This window comes from Talpa occidentalis, unplaced genomic scaffold (genome assembly GCF_014898055.3).
Source record: "Talpa occidentalis isolate TD23 unplaced genomic scaffold, MPIMG_talOcc4v2.1 talOcc4.12, whole genome shotgun sequence".
Taxonomy (NCBI): domain Eukaryota; kingdom Metazoa; phylum Chordata; class Mammalia; order Eulipotyphla; family Talpidae; genus Talpa; species Talpa occidentalis.
This window is the reverse complement of record NW_023601212.1, coordinates 28662697-28689846: the sequence shown is the minus strand read 5'-3', so window position 1 is coordinate 28689846 and position 27150 is coordinate 28662697.

The following is a 27150-nucleotide window of genomic DNA, read 5'->3' as shown; positions in this document are numbered from 1 at the left end:
GCCCTCATCTCCTCTTTTCATTGCCAAAAACATCCCCTCCAGCAGTGAGTATCCATCTGATAGCATCACACAACTGGAGGCCCCAGGATGGGGCTGGAGTTCACTGAAGACACTAGATGATGCATAAATGATAAAACACCACAGAAAGGTCAAACTCCAGGAAAGCACTCCTCATCCAGGAAAACACTCTCATCCATCCTCTTGATCTTGATTACTCCATCTCAAAGCAGATTAAGTGTAAATGACTGATTTTGAATGGGGTCCAACCAAAATTTATACAGCTTGAGGGTTTTCTGGAAGGGCAGTGTTCTTTGAAAGGAAAGAAGTGAGTTAAGCAATGTGGGGCTGGTGGAGTATCCTTGAGGAGGGTGTGGAAAGAGGAGCCAGTTTCATCAACCAAGTGGGATATTCCAAACCCAGCAAGTGGCATATACCTGTAAAACGTTGCCCCTCCTGTTCCAGAGCAGGCACTAATTCTCACGTTGCAGGTAGTTGTTGTAGGTATCATGACATCATAGGTCTGCTGAAACAGGTAGTTTTTTTCAAGACAGAGAATTTTATGAGATGAAAGGAAGAAAAAATTTAAAGTTGCAAAATATGAAGTAATTTAAAATTTAGGAGAAAGAAATAACAGTGCATAGCTTTAGGCATTTCATTCAACCCCTCAGTCTCAGTTTCTCTCAACTGCAAAAGGGGGATAATTACAGGATCCAGGTCAAAGGATGTTGTGAGGATTAAATGAGATGATGCATGTGTGACAAGAACATACTAGCTACTCCATACATGTTATTCATCATTGCCATGATGATATTGCCAGCATTATTCACCTGGGTGAACAATCCTATTTGTCGTGTTCAAGCTAACTGAGCCTGTGAAAGGGCTTGATCATTCAATAGAAATCAGTAAGTTAGTTGAGAGCTAATAGGATTACCTAGGGAGGTGACCCACATGGCACAGCAGACCTCTCTTGTCTCACCTGCTGCTCCCCTCAGCAGTGTATTTCAGTAGATCTACCTGTTCTGTTCCCCACCCTGTCTCTGGTGAATCCTCTCATACCCTGCACCTCTGGCCTACACCCCAGCTCTTATATGCATAAATAAATAAAAATCCCTTTTTTAATTTTTATTTTATATATTTTTACATCAGTTTTCATTTTTGTACAATGTATGCATTTTCATCTCAGTTATCGTCCCTGTAAAATTCCCACCCCTCTATAAATAAAAATCTTTAAAAAAAAAAAAAGAAGAAGGAGGTTTCTGAGGTCTGAATGATGAGTTACAAATAAAAGTTGACACAGGTCCTTGGACAGCAGGGCAAGAAGAACTGACAGACCAGCCTTTGAGTGGTGGGGAGAAAGATACTGCTAAGATGCTTTAAGTGGTTAGTCACACATTATTCCATTCAATAAATATTTATGAGCACCTACTCCATGTCATACTCTGTTCTTGGCAATGAGAGTAAGGCACTAAACAAGCAAACAAAGACCTTGCCCTCCATAGTTACTGAGAAAGAGGTAGGAGGTAAGAAGCAGGCAAAGGATTAAAAATGTGCCTAAAGTCTGTGGTAGAACAATTACCATGGGACATGAGGGCATCTGGGAAAACTCTCTGCTGTTTCTATGAAAGTCGTTTGAATGGTAAGTCGAAGAGCAGCATAGAGGGGAAAGTAAATAGACTTTAGTGCCAATCACACCAGAGTTTAAGTCTTGATTTAGTCTCATTGTACACCTATGCTCTCTGAGAGGCAGTTTTTTTGGCTTTAGAAAAGCACAGTAATCATTTCCTTCTAGAACACTGAAAGCATTAAAAATGACACATGTCAAGAGCTGGTTTTTGTACTTATATATACCATGTATTCAATAAAGTAGACCTACTTTTCTACTTTTGCAATTTATATTTTTTGGTCATTATTTTCTCATTTATTTCTTAGATTTCAGTAACATGCTTTTGAAATAAGAGACTTGTCTGAGGAACAGAAAAGTACAAACCCAAGCTTTGGGGGTACAGGAGTCCTGTGCATGAGTGTGTGAGTTAGCATGTGCTGACAACCAGATCCCGGGCAGAACCCCTGGAGGAAAATTTAAATCTTGGAGGAGGTTGTATTTTAGCTGAGAGTAGATGCTGGGCAAGATGGAAACCATGCTAGTTAAACATGTACCTTGCTATGACTGTCACAGAAAGCTTGCCCATGTTGTCCAACCTGATCCTCAAGTTCCCAGCTTGAGAGGAAGCTGTTTTATTCCCTATTAAACTTAAGAACTGAAGGCAAATGACTGCCTTTGTTGTTGTTGTTATTTAATACCTTACTTTGTATGTGATCAACTAGTTCTTTTCCCAATTATAGTAAAATACACACAACATCAGATGGACCATCTTAACCATTTTTAAATGCACCGATTGGTGGCATTAAGCACATCCACCCTTGTTGTGCAATTATTGCCTCTTTTGAAGCTTAACTTCCCATGGCTGGTGCAAGCCGCCCCCTGTCCTACCACACCCCTCTCCCCACTATCCCCTGCTCTGAGCTCTGTTCTGCAGCTTCAAGTTGTGTTTCTCTCGGCCTAACAGAAAGTAGGTTTGAGCACAAAAGGTAAAACTCAGGGCTGTTATGCTTCTCACCTTTCATCTGGTACACAGTTTATATGAAGTTTAACATCTTTCACCTGCTTCCGACACATTTACCAGGATATGACTCAAATCGAGCCCCACTTGGCTGACATCTGCCTTTCCAATCCTGCCTCACTCGGCAGGGAAGCTAGTATCTGGCAGAGGCAGCATTGTTGAGTTGCTGTTCCTGGCGAAGGGAAGGGGGTTTGCAGCCTAACATAGCAAGGGAGGAGGCAGGGCCCCTCGTTCTCTTCGAAAAGACTTTGTGAGTGCTCTGTGGGGGTTTCAGGAAGTCACTTTGTGCTTAGTTGTCTGTCAGGAATAAGAATAACAAAGGCAGTTTCTGTATAGTTCCTCAGTGGTGATTCATGCAACCCCAAATGTCTTCAGGTCCTCCAGATTCAAATGCTTGAGAAAAGTTAACCCTATTTTAGGAAACTGGCCTGATTTTAATTATAACAGTTCATGTGTACTTAGAGCCTGCTAGGTGCCAGTCACTCTGCTAGGGACACCTGTCCTTACATGACCTGAAAGATGGTTCTAGCACCAGGCTTCATCAATAAAGATCAAAGATGGTGAGATCACTAAGGCTCTTCCCAGGCACCACCCCTGCCAAGTTTCTAAAGGGTCAGTATGACAGAGGCTCTCAGGACAAATATTGGGTTGTTGGAAAAGTCATGACGCATTTTTGCATATAAAACATAGAAAAAAATACATCATGACTTTTCTGACAACCCAATTGAAAGGTGGTGGGCTTCCTGGTTGGCTCCTGCATTCCGGCCTGCTGCATGGACCTTTCACCAATAGATCCCTGAATATTGCCTGAGACATCAGCCTAACCAGTTGGATTAGTCTACATGCTAAGCCTCCAAAGTTCTTAGTTAAGGTCAAGGTCAAGGTCTAGAGAAAAGGTGGACAACCTCTTCTGGACCCACTTCTGGAATAGTAAGGAAAATGTAAGGTTTAAATTTCCTGAAACTTAAGCATAGGAATGAAGTTACCAAACAAACAACAACAAAAAAAAAAAACTAATGTACTATTAAGATATGGAATACAGAACACAGAAGCCACATCCTCTATGCCTCTTTCTCCTTCTTCATGTTATTGACCATTCTAGAATATGCCTTGATTCACTTCAAGACATCCTTCTTCAAGATAGCTGCTGATAATATATAGGAATCATTGGAAAAAACAAGACATGTAATCTCAGTAAAGAAAGTATATTATGTGTTGGAGTAGATAATGGGGTAAAAGTCATGAAAGAGTCCTTACAGACCTGTCACATGTTTGAGAGTAGAAATGGGACTGATGGGTAGATAATACCTTTCAATACTATAACAAAAATTTTTCTAACAGGATTGTCTGAAAGTTGAACTGCCTATTCTGTATCACCAATGCTATTTTAAACAGCAACTAAATAACCACTTGACATAATCACTATAAAGACAAACCTTATTTTTGGAGATATGAGGTCTAAACTCTACACTAACTCACAGATTTTCCCCCATCATACAACTTAATGGAGAGCTATCTTGGCTTATCCATAAAGAGTAGGAAGCAACATTTTCAAAATGGCGGCTCTGGGAAAGCAACGTTTTTTGGAACCACTAGTTGGGATTCAGTGGATGGAGAAAGAGAAAGATTGCAAAGGATCTACTAACAAGAGGAAGCAGAAGATATACTGGGAGAGGAAATTATAAGATATGCACATAGAATGTAGCTCCCAAGAGTTTGAGGGATTTCATTGGTCTGGAGAGGGACTTTATGAGGAAACTTTCTCCAATAAAATGAAAAGACAAACCTCATGGAGGAATTTATTGCTTATAAACCTACGCCTGGGAACTTAACCACAGAGAGCTGGTATCAACCTGAACTGCCCTCAGGCTCGTGATTCCATGTCATTGGGCACTATTAGCTTTTCGTGTCTCTGAATCAGAGTGATTACTAGCCTCCCTGAAATACTCACCTCTAAAAGGATTCCTTTCTTCCCCTTACCTTCTCTGTTTATTTTCTCTCTACACCCAGCAACCAAGTGAGAGCCTAGGAACACCCCACCATAAAAAAACCAAGACTCTGCAGATTGCCACTACAGCTTGTCATCAAATAAGAAAGGCATAGATGATGGGGTCTGGGTTCTTGTATCTATCTGCTCACTTATAATGCTGACCCAGTGCCTAGCAACTAATTAGCACTCAATAATATTTGTTTAATGGGTAGATGAATAAATAAATAAATAACAAAACATGCCTTATGGGAATGTTTATATAAGACCACGTGGTCACATCTGGTACAGGAAATGCTATCTGTTGAACAGCGTATTACGCTATCAGTTCCATCTCAGTGTAGGGCAAATAATGTCCCCTAAGATCACAATGACAGTAAAACACTGTCACTGAAATCACAATTCAATGGTAGTAGCTAAACCTTACTCACACAAAATGCTACCATTATGTAACTCCTTTTGTTTATATCAATGAAACAGCAATTCAGAGAGTTAGCTGGAACAAGACAGAGGGTAGCAAGTCACCTAGACTGAGGCCACTGAGGCCAGATCTTCTGGCCCTGCTGCCCTGTTTCTTCTACTTTGACTCTCACCCAGGAAATTCTTTAGGTACACCTGGAAATAAATGCTGTGAAAATACTTAGCATGGACACCATGTGAAATGTCACCAAGAGCTTAGGCAGGTGGGGCTTGGGGAGGGACTAACAGACTTTCCTCTTGCTCCTGCTTACTCTCTCCTTTTTAAAGAGACCTGCATTGTTCCTATTGCCCCACCCACACCCTCTGTGAAAATGTTACAGACTGGAATTCATACTCACCAAATATGCATTTAATTCTATTTTACTCAGGCAATTATTACATAAATAACTGCATTGTTATTGAAAACATATTTTAAGATTTTAATGACCATGCAGGAGATTTATAGCTATTACAGACTTGCTAATCCTCAATAAATATGTTTTTAATCAGGTTAGCATTTTATATACAACTGTCCTATTAATTCTGGGGTGGATTTTGTAGCCTTAATGGAAAGCACCGCAGTTGACTTGTTTTCCCTGGGGCTCTTTAAGTTACACTTTTAAGATTGGAGATTAAAACATGAGAATTTTCCACCCTTCAAAAAACAGGACGCAGGAATAAGATTGAGTGCAGGAGTGACAAGAAAGAGCAGGTAGCTTAGAGTAACTGGGAAAAGTCAAGACGCCAAATCAGGAGATCAAGATATAGACGGCTAATTAGCTTTGTGACTCTGGCCAAGTCACTTAACCTTTCTTAACCGCAGTTTCCTCATTTGTCAAATGGGGATAATCATACCTAGCCTGGCCTCACATTTCTGTGGCGGGGAATCTGACATACACATGAAAGTCTGGGAAAACGCTGTGAAAATCATACAGTACTAGTGTGGGGTCTGTGGAACCCAGGCTGGGCTGATTAGAGAACCATCATCTGCACACATCATCTAATCCTCTGGCCCTGTTTCTTCATTGGTACAAGGTAAATAATAGGAATGGTAGTAATGCCTATTTTTTAAGGGCTTGTCAAGTTTAGCAAGTTGATATACATGAACCTTCCCACGAGACCTAGCACATAATAAGCATCAAAAAAACCTTTCTATTCAACTTTCCATCCAGCAGGAATGTACATTCTTTCCTGAGATGAAATCCAAGACATTTGGGGAACTTCAGAATTATAGAATCACCTTGTTTCCTGACTGAGAAAAACAGGCCTGCTGTGGTGGAGACACGACCTCCACCACCATTTCCTAAATCCCAAGGCTCATGCCCCCGGTGTGGCACTTTCCCACCGTTCAAGAAAAGATCCAATGAAAACATTTGCTTGCTAGGCTGTCTGGGTGGGGTGTCCTTGGACTAAGGAATCAAAGGATGCATTGGAGAGCTGGTCACAATTCTCCCAGAAGAAGGGCAGTAGGCAGTTGGGAAATTTGGCTCAAAAGAAAATGTCTTAGTTGTCAGTGTCTTTCCAAAGAAGGGGCAGCCTAGATTTGACCTTCATTCCTAAAGCAAGGAACTATTTACTGTCAGTTCTACATCAACTGTGACCCTTCTGGAGTCAGGGATGCCCGCTGATGGGCAAACCCTGGGATTATGTCTCTCTATACCCCTGCAGTCTTCAAACCTGACATCGAAAATTGAGTCAAACTACCTCACCAAGATGCCCAGACTGAGCAAGAAAAGAAAGAGAATGCACAGTAAATGGATTAAACAGGCACTGCAAACCTTATTAGGCTTTTAGTTCTCTTAACCAAACCAGACCCCTGCATCCCACCCTTCCCTTCCCCTACCCACCCCAAACACACACACCCCCGTTCTCTAGGGACAAGCACCCTTCCCTGCCCCTAACACACACACACACACACACACACACACACACACACACAAACACACCACTCTCTAAGGACAAGCAGAAAAGAGATCAGCTACATAAACCAGGCAGGCTTGTAAAACAGCTGAAGAATTAAATACTCGAGAATGTTTTGGCCAAGCTGCTGACCCATTTCCCGCCCTGCACAGCCCAGGGAAGGAGAAGGAGGTAGAAAGAAAAATAAAGAACCAGGGAGAAACAAAACCAAATTAAGTTCTTTTCATTAAATAAATAAACTCCATCTGATAGGTCTGCCCCTGGAGTCCTGGGATGCTATCAGTCCTGGGAAATGGCTTGAGGAAAAAAACACAATAACAAAAGCTCCTTGGACTTGACTGGAGTGAGAGAGGGCATTTACTCAGTTCCCTGCACTTCAGTCAGATTCAAATAAGAACTGGAATCCACATGGAGAAAGGGGGGCCAAGCAGCTTGCTGGTGTTGAGGGGCACTGAGATCACAGGTAACGGAGATTACAGGTTTGGGTTAAGGCCCTGATACATCTACTTCTAATGAGATTCACACCCAAATCTAAATATTAATACCCAAATCTCCAGCCCACTACTATCCTTCTCCTCCCGGAAGAATTGTAACCAACTGAAACACAACATCTCCTTCACACTCTACTCATATGCCCTAATCCCTCTTCATTCCTTAATTGAATGATATCCCTCCATCACTGATGACCATCTAGTCGAAAATTTTAGTATTGCCCCTTCCTTCCTTCTCATCGCCCATCTGTCTAATTACCAACTCCTGTCCATTCTACTTATTATGTTGCAGGGCAACCCCAAACAGAAAAGGGGTGACATGGATGCAAGTCCTTCTCATCTGCGTGCTTAAGAACCCCATCCAAGGGGCCTCCCTGGTGGTGCAAGGGGTTAAGACACAACCTATGAAGCTACTGGCAACCATTGCAGCACGAGTTCGATCCCCAGCCAGGGAGCTACCCACATGGTGCAGCAGACCTCTCCTGACTCACTTGCTTTTCCCCTCAGCAGTGTATTTGAGTAGATTTGCCTGTTCTGTTCCCCACTCTGTCTCTGGTGAATCCTCTCACCCCCACACCTCTGGCCTGTACCCCAGCTCATACATGCATAAACAAATAAATCTTTTAAAAAAAAAAAAAGAACTCCATCCAAGCCTCAAGGGCAGATGCACAGGGAAAGATTAATTTAAAAAGTGTATTTACAAGGGAAACGAGAAAAGGGAGAACAGAGAGAAATTAATTAGTCAATACGTCCTACCAGTTACGCTGTCTGCGCCGGCGCATGCTGCAGGCAGGCAAAACCAAGACAGCGCAAGCCACGCACATTCCTATTACACTAGGCATGGCTGCTTAACTCCACCCTTAGTTCCCAGCAGCGCCCCCTTCAGGAAGTCAAGAGTCATGGCAGATGAATGGCATGATGGGAGTTGTAGTCCCTGGCACCTGGGACCTCAGGCTTGGAAGGTAGGGGTGGAGTCTCATAAAGCATCAGTGGGTGGAGTTCATTTCATACTGTTCCCCCAGCACTCGGAAGTAGCTTCCGAGTCAGTTTGACCGTCTGTAAATTTATTACCATCAGATTAATTCAGGATTATATTTTGATTTATTTTAAGTATCAATCCTTTTATTAGTGTTTCTGCTATCAATCTTCCATATTCCATGTCATCTGCCATAATACCATAGAAGCTTTTTTATTAAAGGAAAAAATATCGACTCAGTCTATTTCCTGATTAAAGACCTCCACCAACTCAATGGACATCCTACTCTTTCACATTCTGACCCCTACCTTCCTCTGTGACCATATCTCCAGCCATTCTTGCCTAAGACTCTCACGCTGTAATACATATGATACCATTGCCAGTCTCGCCATTCCCTCCCATGATTCTTGCTTCGTTTTGTTCTCCTGCCTGGAATTTCTTTCTTCATTTCTGCCCAATGACCCTTCCTCATCTTGCAAGGTCAGTTCTAAAAACATCTCTGCAGTGAAACCTTTGGTTCATGTCACTATAATAGCACTTATCCTGGACTATAAAGATTTTTTTTCTAATTCTGTCCCACTGGAATGCAATTTCTCAAGTTTATTCCTCTTGCTTGATTCATTTTTCCTACAGAGTGTGGTCTTTATATATTCTCTTTATAGGCACTTTTTAAATGTTTCAATAAATTAACCAAAGGGCAAATTAATGATGAATAAACAAATGAGCAACATAGACTTAGGTAAAGATCAGACCTCTGTCAGTCTGTTTAGTCGTCTGCACAATGAAAGGGTTGGGTGGATGAGCTTTAAAATCCCATCTAGCTCTGACATTATATGATTTTATGAGTTCCAGCTGAAAGATACTGGATGGCTGGACTTTTCTGTTGAGAATTGAAGCAGAGGGAACTATAAATATGTAAAGCCATCAAGAGCCTTCTGTAAACATGGAGGGCAGGGGCACTAGAGAGCAGACAGGTTTATGCAGAGGTAAGCCAGATGTTTTAATTAAGAGCACAGCAATGTACAGTATCCAAACAGTACAGTATAACTTGCAATCTGATATGCCTGCAGAAATTCAGCTCCAGTCCTTCCGAGGAAAATGATGGCAGTGGCCAACAAGAAATAGGAACCTCCAAAAGGCAGGTGGGTGAGCAGCGATGGGGTTTCTCCAACACAGAGCCTTCCTTCCCCAACCTTATCTGCCAGGACATCCAACACAAACACAACCTTCCATGTTAGCCAGACCATCCTGCTCACTACCCCCAGGACCTGTGGTTACACAGCACAGGGCCCATGCTTCTGTTTATTCCATTTCTCTTGCCTGGAAAGCCTATGTGCCTATGAAACAAAATGCTACACATTTTTTATGTCCATCCTATCATCTACTCCTTAACCACTCCAACCCAAAGTGATCTCTTTTCTCTTATTAAATCCTCTAACAGGGCCTTAACGGTGGCGCAGCAGTTGAGCTCTGGGTTGCGAAGCTGCCCGCAGCCTCTGCAATGCCGGTTCGATCCCCAGCCGCCGGGCGAGGGTCCCACGTGGCGCGCAGACCTCTCCTGCTGCACCCGCTGCTCCCCTCAGCAGTGTATTTCGTCAGTCTGCCTGTTCTGTTCCCTGCTCTGGCTCTGGTGAATTCTCTCACCCTCCTGTGCTTCTGACTGTACCCAGTGCTTGTATAAATAAATAAATAAATCTTTTAAAAAATTCCTCTAACAGTTTTACGGTCTGGCTTGACTAACCTAGTTACTACTGTCTAGCTTAACATAGTGTCTGAGAGATAGAAGACACTCAATAAAGGCTTTTCCAGGTGAATGACTGAGTATATTATGAGCTAAATGGAATCTGTATAGATTAAACTCTCTGCCCTGAAGAAATCACAGTATAATGAGGGTCAGCAAAGCAGTAGCTCTTAAATATTTCCAGGAATATGCCAACCATAGTCTTGTTGGTTATTGGTTTTTATTTTTATTTTAGTGTCGGTTTGATTTGGGGATTTGGTTGGGAGGGGCGAGGGGAGAGTGTGGAGCTTTCCTATGTAAGTGTAAATGTGTCCTTTCTCCAAATACCCTGCAAGTTTCTTGTGGACAGAAACAAAGTTTCTTTTCTCTTCCAAGACATCCACCACAGTCTTACATAAACACAAAGTATATATCTATATATAAATTCATATATTTACCTTGATGGATTGATTGGTTTTCTGTATGAAGCCAGGATTACCTAAAAGAGAAAAGCTGCAGAAAAGTGAATAGAGACAATTGTATCATAGAAGAGGCTTCACCTAAACTAGAACAATTAAAGACTTTGGTTAAAATTTAAAATGGAAGAAAGAAACTGAGCAGGTAGGAGCAAATGAAAGAACAACACAGCTCCAAAGAGCAAATGAGAAGGGAAGTTGGTGAAGTAAGAACAGTTTCAAATAAACGCTGGGGTGTAGTTAAGAATGGAAACAATTAGTGTAGATGGTGTCAGGTCACACAGCACTAGACACATAATGCGTTTTGTTTCAGACAGAGTGGTTTTTCTATGTGTAGAAGTCTATAATGGGAATCAAAGCACGTTTTGTCAGAAAACATTCATTTGGCCACTAGAAGAAACAAAGCTAATCATTTCCTTCTTTAAATGATGTAAAAGTTGGAATATATGCATATGTAGATTGCATATGCCCAGCCATGTTTGAGAATAAAAATGAAACTAACTGAATCAAGTAATTTTGTTCCTGTTGCTTGGTCCAGAAATGTTGTGAAGGAGGGAGCGAAGGATGGAGGGAAACAAGGAAAGGCAGAGAGAGAGGGGAGGTCTGTCCGCCAGACTGGCTGCAAGTGTCGTGTCTTCTGTTTCTTCTAACTTCCTTTCCAAAGCTCAGCTCTTAGGAGCACTCAGCAAAGAAACTACCCAATGAACCACATGGAAATTTATGGAAAATGAAATTATGTACAATGTAAAGCCTAAAGGAAGAATCTCAGAATCTTAAGAACCATTCAGTCAATGGCTTGCCATTAACTTTCGTCACGCTGTGGAAAACAATATGCCTTGTTTTAATGAGATTACCTTGTCATATTTCTTGACAGGCCTGGCATTAGGGAAAGGACCATGTCACCAGCATGGATTAATGCTCCCTTCCTGTGAAATACATCAGATGTTTTCCTTAGATGGGAAACAATACTATTCTATCTTCACTACTTTCTGAGAGCAAAAGTGTCCTTATAAGGATAAGGAAGGCGATAAATAAGAGGAACCGAGGTCTTTTTCTGCCAAAATTTTAAAACCCAGGACTGATTAAAGAGAACATCAAAGGGCAGACTAGAGACTGGGAAGAAAGTCAAAAAACTTCAGAGCTACATATGAAAGAAGGAGAAGGGAATCCTTAATCATGTGGAACTACTGTTTCTGGCTAAAAATGAAGATGGATGGTTGGATGGATGGATGAATGGATGGATGGATATGAGAAGACATGTTAATGAATGGACATCTGTAGGAACTATACCTCTATTTTCTATATGGAGCACCTTCCTAAATCATTGCCCAATCAAATGCTCATAGGAATAAATCCTAAAAGATTTAACTATAATAACTACTTACTTGTAATACAGAGGGAAAAAAAAGCATGTTTATTACCTTTAAAAGTGTATTTTTTGATAAATATTAATATATAACTAGTGTCATAAAGATGTTTATTGCCTTTGATTCAGTAACATCACTTGTAAGAATTTATCTGAATGGTCTTTTTAAAGAAGAAAAAGAAGTTACTTGCATAAAGATGATTTTGAAGCATGATCTATAAAAGTTAACAATTGGAACAACCTACAAATATCAAAGTAAATTAAGTTTGACAGGCTATTAGTCAGCCACAAAATAACAACATGGGAAAATGTTTATCGTTAGGGGAAATTCAACACCATATGTACATGTTCTCCATAGTGGTATGCATGAATTCTGAAAGTTTGAATAATTATAGCCATACGTGTAACTACAGTGATAACTATCCAGAGGTGCATTTACACACCAAGAATTACCAAAAAGCCAAAAAGCAGCAACAATGTGTGTGTGTGTGTGTGTGTGTGTGTGTGTGTGTGTGTGTGTGTGTGTGTGTGTGAGATGGTGGGATTTTGTATTTGGGACCAGCAGCAAGCTCCCTCCCTCAGTCTGCCACCTAAGCTGATTGTCTCAGTCTCAACATAAGCACCATCACTGAGACCTTTGCAACCTCAAGCATCTTGTATCTCAGTCTTGGCTTCACAAACTTCCAAAGGAAGCCACTCCCACTCAAGCCCTTCTTGTTGGCAAGCCCTCATGGTCTTCTGGAGAACTCAGCCCCCTCCTTCAGATCCCTCATGCTCCAGTCCTTCCTTCATCTGATAACTCCTACTTGCTCTCAGTTTCCAAGGTACTATAACAAGGTGGTCCCCAGGAAAGGGGGAGGTTCCAGGTTCCCTGCCCCACCCAAGGAGGGGTGGAACTGAGCAGGGAGGAGATGAAGCTAGAAGAGAAAATAGACTGGAAAAGGAAAAAAGACGGAGGAAAGCAAGGAGACCTGGAGGAGGCACATGAGCAGAGACATGTGAAGAAGCTGTGCTTGCTTCTCGGCCTTGAACTTGTACCAGGGACCTGGGGATGTGGAAGAAAACATTTGAAACAGATGTAGGTGAGAGACCCATGGAGAGGCTATAATGGCAGTATTTATCTTGATATTGATTTTACTCTTTTCCTTCCAACTTGTCTGACCCCTCCTGCCCCTCTCCCATGGGTCCTCACCAGAAGGAGCCTTAGACTTGTGGCAAGTTTTGAGGCCTCGGCTGTCCTGTTTTGGGCCAACCCTGTTTTGCTGGACATTTACCCACAAGAGGATGGGTAACTTTGGGTGCTCGATTTGGAAGCTATATTCTTTCTCTTCCCTTTATTGCACACTAATTATATATCTGTTCTTTCCATTAAAGGTCTTAAGCACTAGAGTATGTTTTGTCTTGATAGGGTGGATAGCAGAATCTATTTATAGCAGGCAGGTTTGGGGTTCCAGGGTTCCCCTCACCCTGCCCTGTAATAGTACTTCTTAAAGAAACCCTTCCTGATCCACAGACATAATCCATTAGTGGTTATGGGTTGAAAGCCTATTTCCTTTATCAAGTTTCAATCTCTAGGAAAGATAGAAGTGTCTCCTCTTGGTTGTTTTCCTAGCGCCTGTCTGGTCAATGCTTGGCGTCTAATAGGTGTTCGGTGGATATTTGGTAAGTGGGTTAATAAATGCATAAATGATAGGCAATCTCCTGGAAACACCCACCCATGCCTCAATGCTGTGACTTCTGAGGCCACCCCCTACTGCATCTTCTCTCTGCAGGATGTCAATGTCCCCATGTCAGGACCAATTGTCTCTCACCCTTTTTTCACCTGTCTGCAGTTCCTAGTGTTAGAGGGCAACCCCAATGTGAAATGGATTGCTGGACTGTGGGTTCTCATTGGCACACTTAAAAGGGACTTGTAATGAGACTTAACTGCAGGTGCACACAAAAAGGTTAATAAAGGGCTTATTTACAAAAAGGGGAAATGAAGAAAGGAATAACTGAAGGAGAAAGAGAAAGAGAAAGAGAGAAATTGGTGAATGTGTCCTACCAGTTCCACTGAGCTGATACCCCAATAGCATTCTGAAAGCCGGCGAAAATACCAAGGATCCCCAAGGTCCATATGTCTGGTTATATACCAAGCCTGGCTGCTTATCTCCACCCTTAGTTCCCAGCAATCCTCCCTTCCGTGGTGATGACATTATGGGATTTGTAGTCCTTGTATCTTGGATCTCTTTGGTCTGGGGTGGGGGTGGAGTCCATAAAACCCGTGTTTGTGGAGTTTATCTAGAACATTCTTTCCCCCCCAGAACTAGCACACTGACTATCCCCTGGTTTCTCTCCTCCTTGGCTTGGGAGCCTAAACTCTCCACATACCCTCCCTCCCTCACTAATCACCCTTTTCATATTGCCTTCTAAAATTGTCTTCCTCTTTTAGAGTTTCTGCTTCACCCCCATTCAGAGAACTCAAGCCCACACCCTTGACCCTAAGCGCTCCTAATCATACCCATATTGATAGCTGCAGGTGGATCTTTTCAATTCACTGATTCACCAACACCTGAAACTGTACTTGTCCAAAAGTCCCCTCCCCTTCCTTCCTGGGTACTCCAGATCTCTTTTGTCTTGTTAATACCATCATAATTACCCAAGTCAAAAACCTCAGATTCACCTTCAGCTACTCTGATATCTCCCTGAACTGTCTTCCTGCACCCAATTCCATCTCCCCATTCCTTCTGTTCATTCTGAGCAGTTTCCAGAGTAATCCCCACCTCCAGATCCTAATAAGGCAGCATCCCATGCAGCTAGTGGGGACACACAGTTTGGAGTTACTCAAAACAGAAGGTATTTACAGTTAAAATGAGAGCGTGATCATTAGCAAAAGGTCTTTTCAGACTAAGGTCTTTTCAGACTAAGTCATCTTCCCTTAGGGTCTTATCTTGCAGATGACTTCATTGGTGTTGATCAGTAAACTCCAGATTTGTTGGTTTGTTTCCACTTAGGAGAGGTTGAAAAACTGCAATTAGTTAGACACTAAGCCTTATGGGCTTGGCATGAACGACTCCATTTTGAGCCTGTTATCTTTCTAGAATACAGTTCTGATCTTGTTCCTCATAGTACAAGTACTATCATTCACCTAGAAACAATCCAAACTCCATACTTGACCTTACATGACCCCCACAATCTTGCTCTCAAGTGACCTTGTGGTCCACTTTCACCCTCACATTAACTCTGATCCGGTTTAAGCAGAACAGTAACTAATTCCACAAGTGCTCATCCTGCGCCTTTGCTCAAGGGGTGATTCCTGTTTAGAATGCCCTTCCCCTCACCATTGCGAGTAAAAAATTAATACAAATAATTTGCCTGCTGGTCCCCCAAAGGCCAGTTCAACTCTCATCTCCTCTATGAAGACTTCGCATCTCGAATTTCCACTGTCCTCAGCATTCCAGCCTCAGCCAGTGTCATTCATGGTTTTTATAATAACTCTGGGCAGATCTAATCCCACTACTAGACAGTGCCCTCCTTTGGGGTCCTGGTCACCTTCCTCTCTGCAATGTCTTCCACGCAAAGCAGAGCCCCTGATCCATGGCCCTTGTGTTAGAAAAGGTTCTTATTTTGTAGGACCAAGGCTGGCTCGGTGCCAGGCTCCTTTTGTCTGGGTTCTTGAGAGCTACTCCTGTGAGATTGGACTGATTCAGGCTTGCCTCTACCAAGAATTTTTTTCTTCCAAAAGTACAAACAGGAAATCCATGGGGAGGAAAAGCTGTGGTTAATAGAAAAGCAAGCTCTCAGCCCAAACCACCAGCTGCCTTGTTAAAATTAACAAGCAGCAAAGTGAAACATGTGGCTTAGGAGTTGGGTTTCTTATTGTTAGAGAGAGAGAAAGAAAGAGAATTTCTCCCAGGAAGAAGCTGGCTTCAATGGGTGCCCAGATGAACAATGGAAGATGATGGGCAGAAAGAAGGCTAGAGTCTGAAGCACAGTGGGTATTCCTCAAACCCAAAAGAACAGAATGTGGTGTATAGTGTGATCCTACCATGCCAGAGGGCATCAACCCTCTCAAAGTAATATGAAGACTCACTGCCAGGGCCATTCAGAGATAGCATAGCCACACAAATCATGTTGTACCTTTCTCCTTTCTCTCCTTTGATATGTGTTCAAACCCCATGCAAGCATTTAACATGGCAGGTGGAAATGGGCTTCAGAGCACCTGTGTTGACATCACAAGTCTGACACTCCCAGGGGCTGCACCGCTGTGTGTCAGGCCTCTGTTCATGGTAAGTGATTTGTACAGAGTGTATCTGAACCCTCAATGTATATTAGGGTTTCTTTTCTCTCATTTTAATGTATCCACTGGGTACAGACACTGTGCTGAGAAAGATTTAAATTATCATTGATGTCTTTTTTAAATTATTTTTTATATATTTTTTACATTGTTCTTCATTTTTTACAATGCATGCTTTCTCATCTCAGTTATAGTGCCTGTGAAATTCCCACCCATGTACCATCACCATAGTCCCTTACACTCTTCCCACCCCTGTTTTGATCCTACTCCCTTTTACAATAGGTAAGCTATAGAAACAACCTAAATGCCCAAAAATAGATGACTGGATCAAGAAGATGTGGTACATATACACAATGGAATATTACTCAGCAATCAAAAAAGATAAACTCATGCAATTTGCAGCAACATGGATGGAGCTGAAAGGGATCAATCATGCTCAGTGAAACAAGCCAGAAAGGAAAAATATATATATATATCGGATGGTTTCGCTTATCAGTGAAGTCTCAATGATTGAAATTTGCTCCAATTGTTTAGGGAGTTACCCCCCCCCCTTAATGAATGGAGGAGCTAAGAGGCCAGATGAAGCTGTATTAAAGAGTGGATGGGAGCAGATGGACTTCGGAGAGACCCATAGAGAAGAAGGGCTTGCTTGCTTCCCAGCTTTGGACTTGTGCCAGAGACTTGGAAGAGACACCATGGAGTAGAGACACTTGAAGGCATCTGGGTTAGAGACCTGTGAAGAAGCTGACAATGGCAGCCACTACCTTGACTGACTGCTCCTTTTGTCCCAGATTTGTCACTCCCTTTCTATGGTTCCCTGCCAGAAGGTGCCTTAGGCTTGGACAAGCTTTCAGGCCTCAGCAGCCCTGCTTCAGGACAACACTGTTTGGGTGGGCATTTACCCCTGAGAGAATGGGTCACTTTGTGGGGGAATATTTGAAATATTCTTTCTTCTTCTCTCTCTCTCTATGCACACTATTCTATGAAAGTTCTTGCACATTAAGTCTGCTTTGCTTTGTGTGCACAGATGACTGGACCCCTTTAGAGCATGTGATATGGGGAGCCCTGGGGTACCCTTGGTCTATGCACTAACGCAAGCACTTGGAAAGCTGTGTGACTATACAGGACAAACAGAACAACTCAACACTGAATCTTCTGGGGGCTCAGGCTGCCCTGGCACAAGATACTCCTCTCACCCCTTCTCTACCTACTTTGCTTCAAGTTGCCTCTGTCCTGAGGCAAGCCCTAGCTGTCAAAGCATGATGGCCCCAGAAGGAATTGTTGCCAAATTCCTGTGCCATAACACTCTAAACTGAAAATAGAACAATTCTTGCCAGCTTGGCACTGTGAATATTTTTCAAATGGCATTCAGCAAGCAAAATTCTGCTTCCCCAGGGATGTCTGCACAGGCCCCTAACACATTCCCAGGACTTCTTTTCTCCCTCTTCTCACATCTCTCTTGCTTCTTGTGAACATCCTTGGCCTTCAGTCAAAATCAGTGGTGGGTGTGAATGTTTAACACCAGTTCTCCAGGGAAGACGTAGGGAGGCTGGATTTGTTGCATAAGCCATTTTGCATGGTGTGAACACTCTCACCACGAAACTGGGAATGAAAACCCTCAATCGATGCTTGTGGCCTAGCACAGTGGGTCCCAGTGCACTACTGGATCCCTCAGAATGGCCCTGGACCTCTGAGTCATGTCTCCTAAGGAGATATTTTAATTGCTTAGTTTTCCTACATCCTTCATTTCTTTTAGGTGTGGAAGAAAATTTGCAAAAATCAGCAATTTGGGCCACCGAAAAAAGCTAGAGGGGCCAGAGTCAGTTATACCACAGCAATTTGTCTGTGAAGATGTTCTATAAGCTGCAAGCACACCATAATTCTAAACCATCAGCTATCCTGCCACTGCCAGAAAGACAGACAACAATAGAACGTTTGCTCAGACCCACATGTCCCCAAAAGACACATCCTTTAGGATCAAAATTCATGACCTAGTTCTTGTATTTCTCACACAGGTTACATTTGACCACAAAGATGATGAGCTCCCAGGGCCTCCCTGGTGGCGCAGGAGGTTGAGCGCTGCACTGTGAAGCTGTCTGCAGCCTCGGGTTTGATCCTGGCGCACCACATGGCGCAGCAGACCTCTCCTGTCTCACCCGCTGCTCCCCTCAGCAGTGTATTTTGTCAATCTGCCTGTTCTGTTCCCCACTCTGTCTCAAGTGAATCCTCTCACCCTCCCACGCATCTGGCCTGTTCTTGTATAAAAATAAATAAATTAAAAAAAAAAAAAGATGATAAGTCCCTAAATGTATCCAGTTTACTCTTCTGCCTCTTCTTTACCTATGGATCTTAGAAAATTACCCAATACCTGCTTCTAAAATAGGTACTTTGTTATAGAATCATCAGTGTGAACTTCCCATTATCCACTTTCACAGCAGTAAATAAGTTGTTGCTTCCCTAAAGAGAGCGATGCAGCTGACCTGAACTAGCTCTCTGGGTCTGCACCTGGGCTAGCCCTCACTTTGGACTCTGAAAACTCCTTTATTTTTTTTAAATTTTTTTAAAGATTTATTTATTTATGCATACAAAAACTCGGCTACAGGCCAGAGATGTGAGGGTTGAGAGGATTTACCAGAGACAGAGTGGGGAACAGAACAGTCAGACTGACTGAAATACACTGCTGAGGGGAGCAGCAGGGGAGTCAGGAGAGGTCTGCTGTGCCATGTGGGTAGCTCCCTGGCTGGGGATCGAACTCATGCTGCAGTGGCTGCGGATAGCTTCATAGCTTGTGTCTTAACCCCATGCACCACCAGGGAGACCCTGAAAACTCCTTTATTAACCATTTTTCACCACAGCAATGACTTTTTCAGCTGACACAGGCCTTTTAAAATGAATCATCCTTTGGCAGGTGAGTCCTCAAGCCAAAGAATCCAGGTCATTCTCAACTCTGCAGTGTCCAGGGCTGCACACACGGCCATTTGGGCCATGCAGTGACTCCATTGGACACTATTCGCATCAACTTTCAGATGAACAGTGACTCTGACATTGTGAAAAATGAGAGGCCTGAGACTGCCTGCATGGAAGTGATCCTACTCCCAGGGTTCAGGACAGAACAGAAATGGAAGGCTCCACAATATGGCATTCCCAGGTGAATTCTCAGCTTCCACAACTTCTCCAGCTGCTGAAAAATCCAAGCATTCCCTAAACAAAATGACTGAGCATGGTGCCTGCCTGACTGCTCAGATCATATCCATCCTCTCTTCCCACCAACAAAGCAGGTAGATATTCACCCCGGAGTTGCTTCCTTCCTCATCTATTAAACCAGGTCATCTATTGATGTATTCAACAAACATTTAGTGACATTCCTAGGTTCCAGGCATTGGACTAGATACTGGAAATGCACTGAATAAAACCAGAAGTTCACAGTCTAGAATGAGACACAGGCAAGCACAAGTAATGACTTGTGACATTTCCAGAGATGTGTACACCCCAAGAAAGGAGCAATGCTACGGGTAAACTTGTACCTGCTACAAGCTACTGTGTGTTGCACACTTACTATGGGCTGGGCCTTTGCTAAGCATTTCCTTGAAGTTATTTAATCATTATAGCAACCTTACAAGATGGAGAATATTATCCCCCACTTACAGATGAGAACCTAGCGACTTGAAGACATAAAAGCACTGGCCCAAGATCCCACAGTCAAGAGGCATAGAGGTTGGTCCAGCTGCATGACTCTTGGTCTTAATCTCTGGGCTACACCAGGTCCCCAAATCTCTTGGCAGGTAGCATTGGTGACCTCTGAGCTATTTGAGAGCCTAATATTTCTCTGTGTCTCCTGAGGGCTGCTCAGCTGCAGATGAGCCAGTTGGGACCGACAGGAAGAGGGAATCTAACTACCCAGGGAGTATGTGGTCCCATATGTGGGCCAGAGTTGTCCAGGTCACCCCAAGTCACCCCATTCCCTAGAGCCCAACCCATATGTTTCCTTGGAAATTCTGACTTTGAGGTCTTAAATAGTAGCTAAGCACTATTTCTGGAAGCACACATGACAACCAGCAGAGGTTTTGTTTTCTTATTCTAAGTTTGTCTTTATTTTAAAATGGAAAATCTGGAGAAGTCAATGGAGTAGAGGCAAGTTTAAAGTTGAGGGGCAAAGAACAAGGAGGGCCTCCCTGGTGGTGCAAGGGGTTAAGACACAACCTATGAAGCTACCTGCAGCCTCTGCAGCATGAATTTGATCCCCGGCCAGGGAGCTACCCACATGGTGCAGCAGACCTCTCCTGACTGGCCCACTGCTCCCCTCAGCAGTGTATTTCAGTTGATCTGCCTGTTCTGTTCCCCGCTCTGTCTCTGGTGAATTCTCTCACCCCCCCCCCATACTTCTGGCCTGTACCCCAATTCTTGTATGCATAAATAAATCTTTTTTTTTTAAAAAAAAAAAAAGGACAAGGAAAAGGGAATTTCACTCCTAGAAAATTATTCTTGACTGCCAAGTTAGACCTTCTAGGATGAGCAAAAGATAAAATGTGGGACACAACGCTGCCAGGGAAATCTCAAGGGATTCTAATCAGCCTGTTTCCAAGATGCCTAATAGTCCACCACCCTTGCCAGCTCTGGATTTAAGTCTTCTTATTCCTAATGTGGCCCCGTTGACATTAAGCCCACTTGTTTCTCTTCCTGGATGTGTGGAGATATGGAGAAGGCAGCCAATCTCACTCCCCTTGGTTAACTGAAGAAGGGTCAAGAAATATCGAGGGAGGATCTGTCAACTTTCTGTAAGGTCAGAAAGTATGCCCTTGTCCATAGCAGGCTTTGGAAAATAATAGCACTAATTTCCCTGTGCTTTGGTTTCTCCAGAGCCAATCTAAAGAAATCCAGGCAAAAGGATCCAGGGCCTGAAGTAGACACACACTCCCAAAATATATATTCCGATGTCACGGCCATCAGAAAAAGCAGGACACAAAGCAGTTTCTTCAATGTCTGATTGTACAAAGTAGCAAAAGGATGAAGGTCTCTTTTTTCATTCCTTCGACTTGCTCTTGACTGTCAAGTATTCTAGAAACCCTGTCCCACTTGAGATTCCTCACAATCCTAAGAGAGTTTATTTTCTCAGTACAGAGAGTTGGGAAATAAAGGCAAGTGACTCTGAGAAAATGAGGGCAGAGTCAAGACATAATTCAAGATGGATTTGCACAGCAGAGAAATCTTGAAAACTCTTTGTGCTGATGATGCTTCTGATTAAGCGGTACCCACACCACCACATCCGATCATGCCTGTGGGCCACAGGCCACAGTTCCTTGGATGGAGCCCTCAGTCTCCAAGCCAACCAGAGTGTGGAGAGTTCTGGCAGTAGGACTGCAAGCTACACCGTCCCTCAGCTCTGCAGCCAGAAGCCATGTGGGGACATGGCTGTCCAAACCTCTCAGCCCCTACCAGAAAGCCAGAGCTCACATCTGGGATTCAAGGAAGGTTGCCATTGGCCCTTGGGCAGCCCTCCCTCTGGCCAGCTCTGGTCTCTGTTGCTGGGAGGTACTTCTGCAGATAAAGGACTTTCTTTGGACTTCATGCTCTCTTAAATGAATGTTCTCTCAGGTCAAATAACACAACAAAACTTTTTCAGGGAAAGGGTGTGTCTGAGGCTAGGGGCCACAAAGGAACCCACCAGGCCTCCTGTGGTGCCTGTCAGCCTACAACAGATGAGCAGAAAACCAACGTGGACATGGGGCTCCTGTTAAACTCATGCCTGGGTTCTGCTGGAACCTCCTTAGCTGGGACCCCCACCTGACTGGGCTGCCCTCCTTTTGACCCTATTTGTCTTATTTTCTCCACTGAGGCCTGGACAAGAAAGAAATAGTTAGAAATCACTTCTTTGCAGAGTTTGGGAGGCTGATGAAGACTTAGATACAGGGGAAATGTGTGTCTTTCCTCTTTACCCCAATTGGTCTCTAAATCTGGTTGCGAAAGATGTTCTAATTGGACTTCCTGGTCATTCTGAGAAGCTTCATTCACCAGTGCTGAGCCTGAGCCCAATTCCGTCAGCTCAACATCTGGAGAGAGCAATAGCCCAGAGAATTCTTCCTTTCTTAGTGGGGAGATTCTGGTAACACAAGCATCACTTTCCCTTACGAGAGGCTGATTTGAGTCTCATAGATGATTTTCTCATGGGAAGAACCTTTTTCTCCTTTCAGAATCTGGAGTCCCAGCTCCCAGCCCTCCCAGTCCTTCCATATGCTATTCTCATTCATTTTTAATTTTATCTCAATTTTCTTTTTCTTTCTTTCTCTCTCTTTCTTTCTTTCTTCTTTCTTTCTTTCTTTCTTTCTTTCTTTCTTCTTTCTTTCTTTCTTTCTTTCTTCTTTCTCTCTCTTCTTTCTTTCTCTTCTTTCTTTCTTTCTTTCTTTCTTTCTTTCTTTCTCAATTATAACCTAATTTTCATTGCAAGGTCATTCCCCAAGAGGCAGAACTAGAAATCAGCAGTGTTATGAGAGGGTGCTTAAGGACTTGGGGTTCCATAGAAAGCTATATTTTGAATTTAATTGGTTCCCCTTCAGGATTTAGCATAAGGGGTCTAGGGCATAAGGGGTCTAGGCTTCCCAGGATTTTCAAACTAGAATGTGGTAAATGAGATGGACAGGGCAACATGGGGGAATCCAGCACCATCACTGAAATCCCCAGGGCATTGATAGACAATCACCCCACAACAGGAATAAGGATTATCAGTCCTGAGTGAACAGGCCTCCTTCCACACATGCTGTTTCTCTTGACTCTCACAAGTCACCTCTTAGAACTTTAGTTTCTTCATTAGTAAAATAAGAGGTTAGGCGAGATTATATTTAACAGCATTTCCAGCTCTGAAATTCTTTGCTTCTAATTCATCCATGAAGTCCTGGAGCCTTTCCATTTCTTCATTTGCCCCCATCAGAACCCTCTGCTCAATACTAAAAGATACCAAAAGCTCATCTTTATGATGCTCTAGGGAAGGATACAATACAAATATATGTTAATCCATGCTTCAGGATGATTCATGCCCACAGGCAATCATTTCACACCTACTCACAGTGCCTGTGCTAGGCATATGGAGATATGGCAATGAGAAAATAGGAAATCTCTCTTTTGGGGAGGACTCAACTGAGTGAGAGACAGGACCTTTTATCAGCAACCTACTTAGTACAGACTATTCTCAGCATGGAAGGGAGGGATAAAGATGGCCCAGAAGATTCAGAGGGATATGCAAAGGGACAGAGAGGAGGTGGAGGCAGAGGCACAAGGAGTGGAGGCAGGAGGCACAGGGAGAGCAGAGGCCAGGAATGTTCATGGAAGGACAAATCTGGGTGAAAGTATGGGGCAGGACATGGAGAATCATACAGAGGTGGGAAGGCAAGCAGGGCAGTGAGTTGGAGGTCTTGAACACCAAGTTGGAACGAATAGATCGTTTTCACGTGATAGTGATATTGGCGTCCATGCTACCTCCACATTTGAAGGAACCTGCTTACTATCCTTCTCTGCCTCCCCACTTGCCAGGATCCCTCTGTCCCAGGATGGAACAAGTCCAGCTTTCCAACCCTGCCCTCTAGGTGATCTCGACACAAAAGACTGACCTGGTCTAAACAGAATCGTCCAATATGCAATCATTCTTTCACATGAAACTCCTAGGCCATAGAAGGTCAAAGAAAATGACACTCCAGAACCCTTCTGTATGGCAACTATGGGCTAAATAATCACACAACAGGGGTAATTACTGTATAAGTGTAAGAAGTTAACAAAAACCAAGACAAAGTGTGCCAAAGGAGGGCTAAGTTGCTCTCTGGTTTCCTATTCAGCTGTGCAGGAACAATGGCTGCTGACTTGTTCACTTTGGCATACCTCAGTCACAGCATCAAGGTTCTCCAGATATTCGCCACCAACCCCCGGTTTCTGGAGGTTTCCAACTGAGATGGCTTCAGCCCAGCCCAGGAGTAAGACAGGCAAAGGCATAGCTGGTCAGAAGCTATTTCTACAGCAGCCTCTCCCACCTACACTGAGCACAGTAATCTCGAAGAGTGATTAGGACATAAAACTGCCCCTTTCCCATTAACTGCAAACTGACCTGTTTGGTTTGTGAGACACCCCAGATCCAGGAAACCCAGGGTTCAGCTGACAGCTCAATTAGAGTGGAGAGTCTCCTCCGCCCTCTACCTCCTCCTTCTGCCTTTTATTGTTTTTGGCAGCAGAGCAGGGGGTCCTTGAGGTCGAACTTGTTGAAAGTGCAAGGGAGAGAAAATTGTTGTCATCTGAATAAATAGAGTCAGCTGTTGCCAGCGGGTGAAGTCTACCCACAGTGAGTTCCCTGTGACAAGCTAGTGTGGGGCGGGGCTGAAATGGGCACTTGAACGCAGGCCAGCACTATCTTGAGGATGCTAAAGATGACTGCCAAGTAGATGCTGTGTGGCCCATCCCCATGACTTTGGAATGCCGGTACCAGGAGGCAAGACAGCAGGGGCGGGAAAGGTTGGGTGCAGGGAGGGAGATCTTGGACCACAGTTGTGTTGTAAGTATTTAGCACATACCACCCTCTTTCTTTGTCAGCAAAGGGCAGGGAGGGGAATAGTAGGCTCCTGTCACCACAGAACCACAGTTAACTGGCCTTGTCTTCAACCCCTTAGTCTAGGGGCTTGTGGGAACATCTCTGGCTCCCACATTACCAGGATCTCTGAGAAGAGGCGATGCGGTGAACCCTGAGAAAACCCCCAAGCTGCCTTGAGGAAGTCATCCAACCCCAGCGAACTGCCTGCCTGCAGAGAAATCAGAAAACTTTTCCATTCTGAGAGTTACATCAGATGGGCTCAGGAAAGGACAGAGGTGACAGGAGGAATGGAGAGTGATGGGGAGTGAGTGGAGGAAGAAGGATCCATGTGTTATGCTAGAAATCACTAGAACTGAATCTGGAGATGGAATGCTAGTCCCTGCTCCTTTCTAAACCAGCTGTGTGACTTCCTGCAAGCCCCTAACTCTTGCGCCTACGAGGGAGGCTGGGTTAGATAATATCTGAGGTCACTTCAAATGCAACTAATAGGCAGTGAAACCAAAATCCAGGAATGAGTGCCACTTTCCTCTGCAGCTTCAGCTCTGACCCAGTCCAGAAAGAGAGCATCTTCCTGACCACCACTTCCTGGCATCTGCTCCCATCCTGGGATCTGCCCTGGGGATTAAGAGAAAACTCTTCTCATTCAAAGGCCTGGAGATGCTGCCACACATGCTAAACAGAATAAGCCTTTTCTGCTCTGGTGGAAAAGAAATGAAGACTCACACTGCAGTGTTTCTGGTTCAGAAGGACAGAGAGAACCAAAGAGGCCGGACCACTGACAGATGGCAGGAGAGGCATCCTTTGTACTGAAACATTGTCAGGAGAGAAAGGGGCCACTTGATAGAGTGCTGTTTGCTAATATTTGAATATTTTCCCATTGGCCAGCTTTAGGCCATCATAGCAATTCTTTATGTGTTTGTGGAGTTTGACAGTTTCAAGGCACAGCACAGCCATCACCCAGTCCTCACAGCCTCCCAGGGGGGTGACCTCAGCCTCCATGTGCAGATGAGAAAAGAAAGGTTTGCAGGTTAAGGGAAGTCCTGGACATCCACCATAGCAGGTGGTCATCTCCCACCAGGAAAGTTTTGGGGGTGGGGTGGTGGTGGTCCTGAACAGTCCAAAGAGAAGAGGAAGTAGATAGCAATGAATGAAAAGAACCAGAGCAAAGGAAACTTGCTCCTTTGAGGGTACATTTGAGGGTATATTTTATATCCCAGTTTCTCATTATCTCCTCCCTCTTCCCCCAATGCCTCAACATATATCTAAAATGTCAGTGCTTCCTGGCAAGGGCTTGCAGCTGCAGAGTAAACAAAAACATCATAACACTGTGAGGAGGGTCTTAGGGATCAGCTAATCTACCCTGTCAGATTACAGATGGGGAAACTGAAGCTCAGAGAGGTACAGTGATATGCCTGTAGTTGTACAGTTGGTAGCAGAGCCCAATTTGAACCTGCTCTTCCTGACCCCTGGACACACTGGGGCAAGTGAGAATGCTGAGCCAGGGGAATGACCTGAGAAGGAACTGGGATACCCAAGGGCAGCCTGTCCCTCTGCGTCCTTTTCCCACCTCTCCTGTGGCCACACCCTGGGCCCATATGCTCCACATCAAAGTTGGAGGCTGAGCCAACAGGCCTTCCTCTCATATGGAATGACTCTGATATTCACATCCCAGGCACTAATTCCAACTGGAAGCCTTCTGCCAATCCAAACAGAACAGGATGATCAGAAAACTTGTGTTTTTTCCCCTTGTTTTCAGAGCCACACTCCGGAGACCTGAACCCATTTGACTCAGCTGCAGGGCTGGTGCCGGGAAGAGCTTCCTGCACTTGTGAGGGGTTGCCTGCAACTAGGGAGTTCTCTCTGGATTATAAAGGGTCTCGTCCATGTCTCTAGAGCATCATTCATTAATTCCTTCATTCAATACTTATTGGATCTATTTGTCAGGCCTGGTGCTAGGATCAAGACCCACAAATGCAGACAAGACAGAAAACCACCTTCAAGGAGTCTTCAGTCTAAATGTGATGTGAATCACACCTCATTCTTGAATCTCAGGGAGTCAACTTGAGAGTTACAAAAACCCAAGCAATGGAATTCCAGCCAGATGTCAGTTAGATCTAGAACCTCCAGCGCAGTGACCCAAAGCTGTAATTTACTAAGGACAGGGCCTTGTCCACTCATATGGGGAAGAATTTATGGAGGAGGTAAGCCTCAAACAGATGCTAAAGAAGAAAAAGAATTTAGATAGATAGAACCTAGAACCTTAGGATGGTTCTAGGATGGTTCTTAGGATGGGTT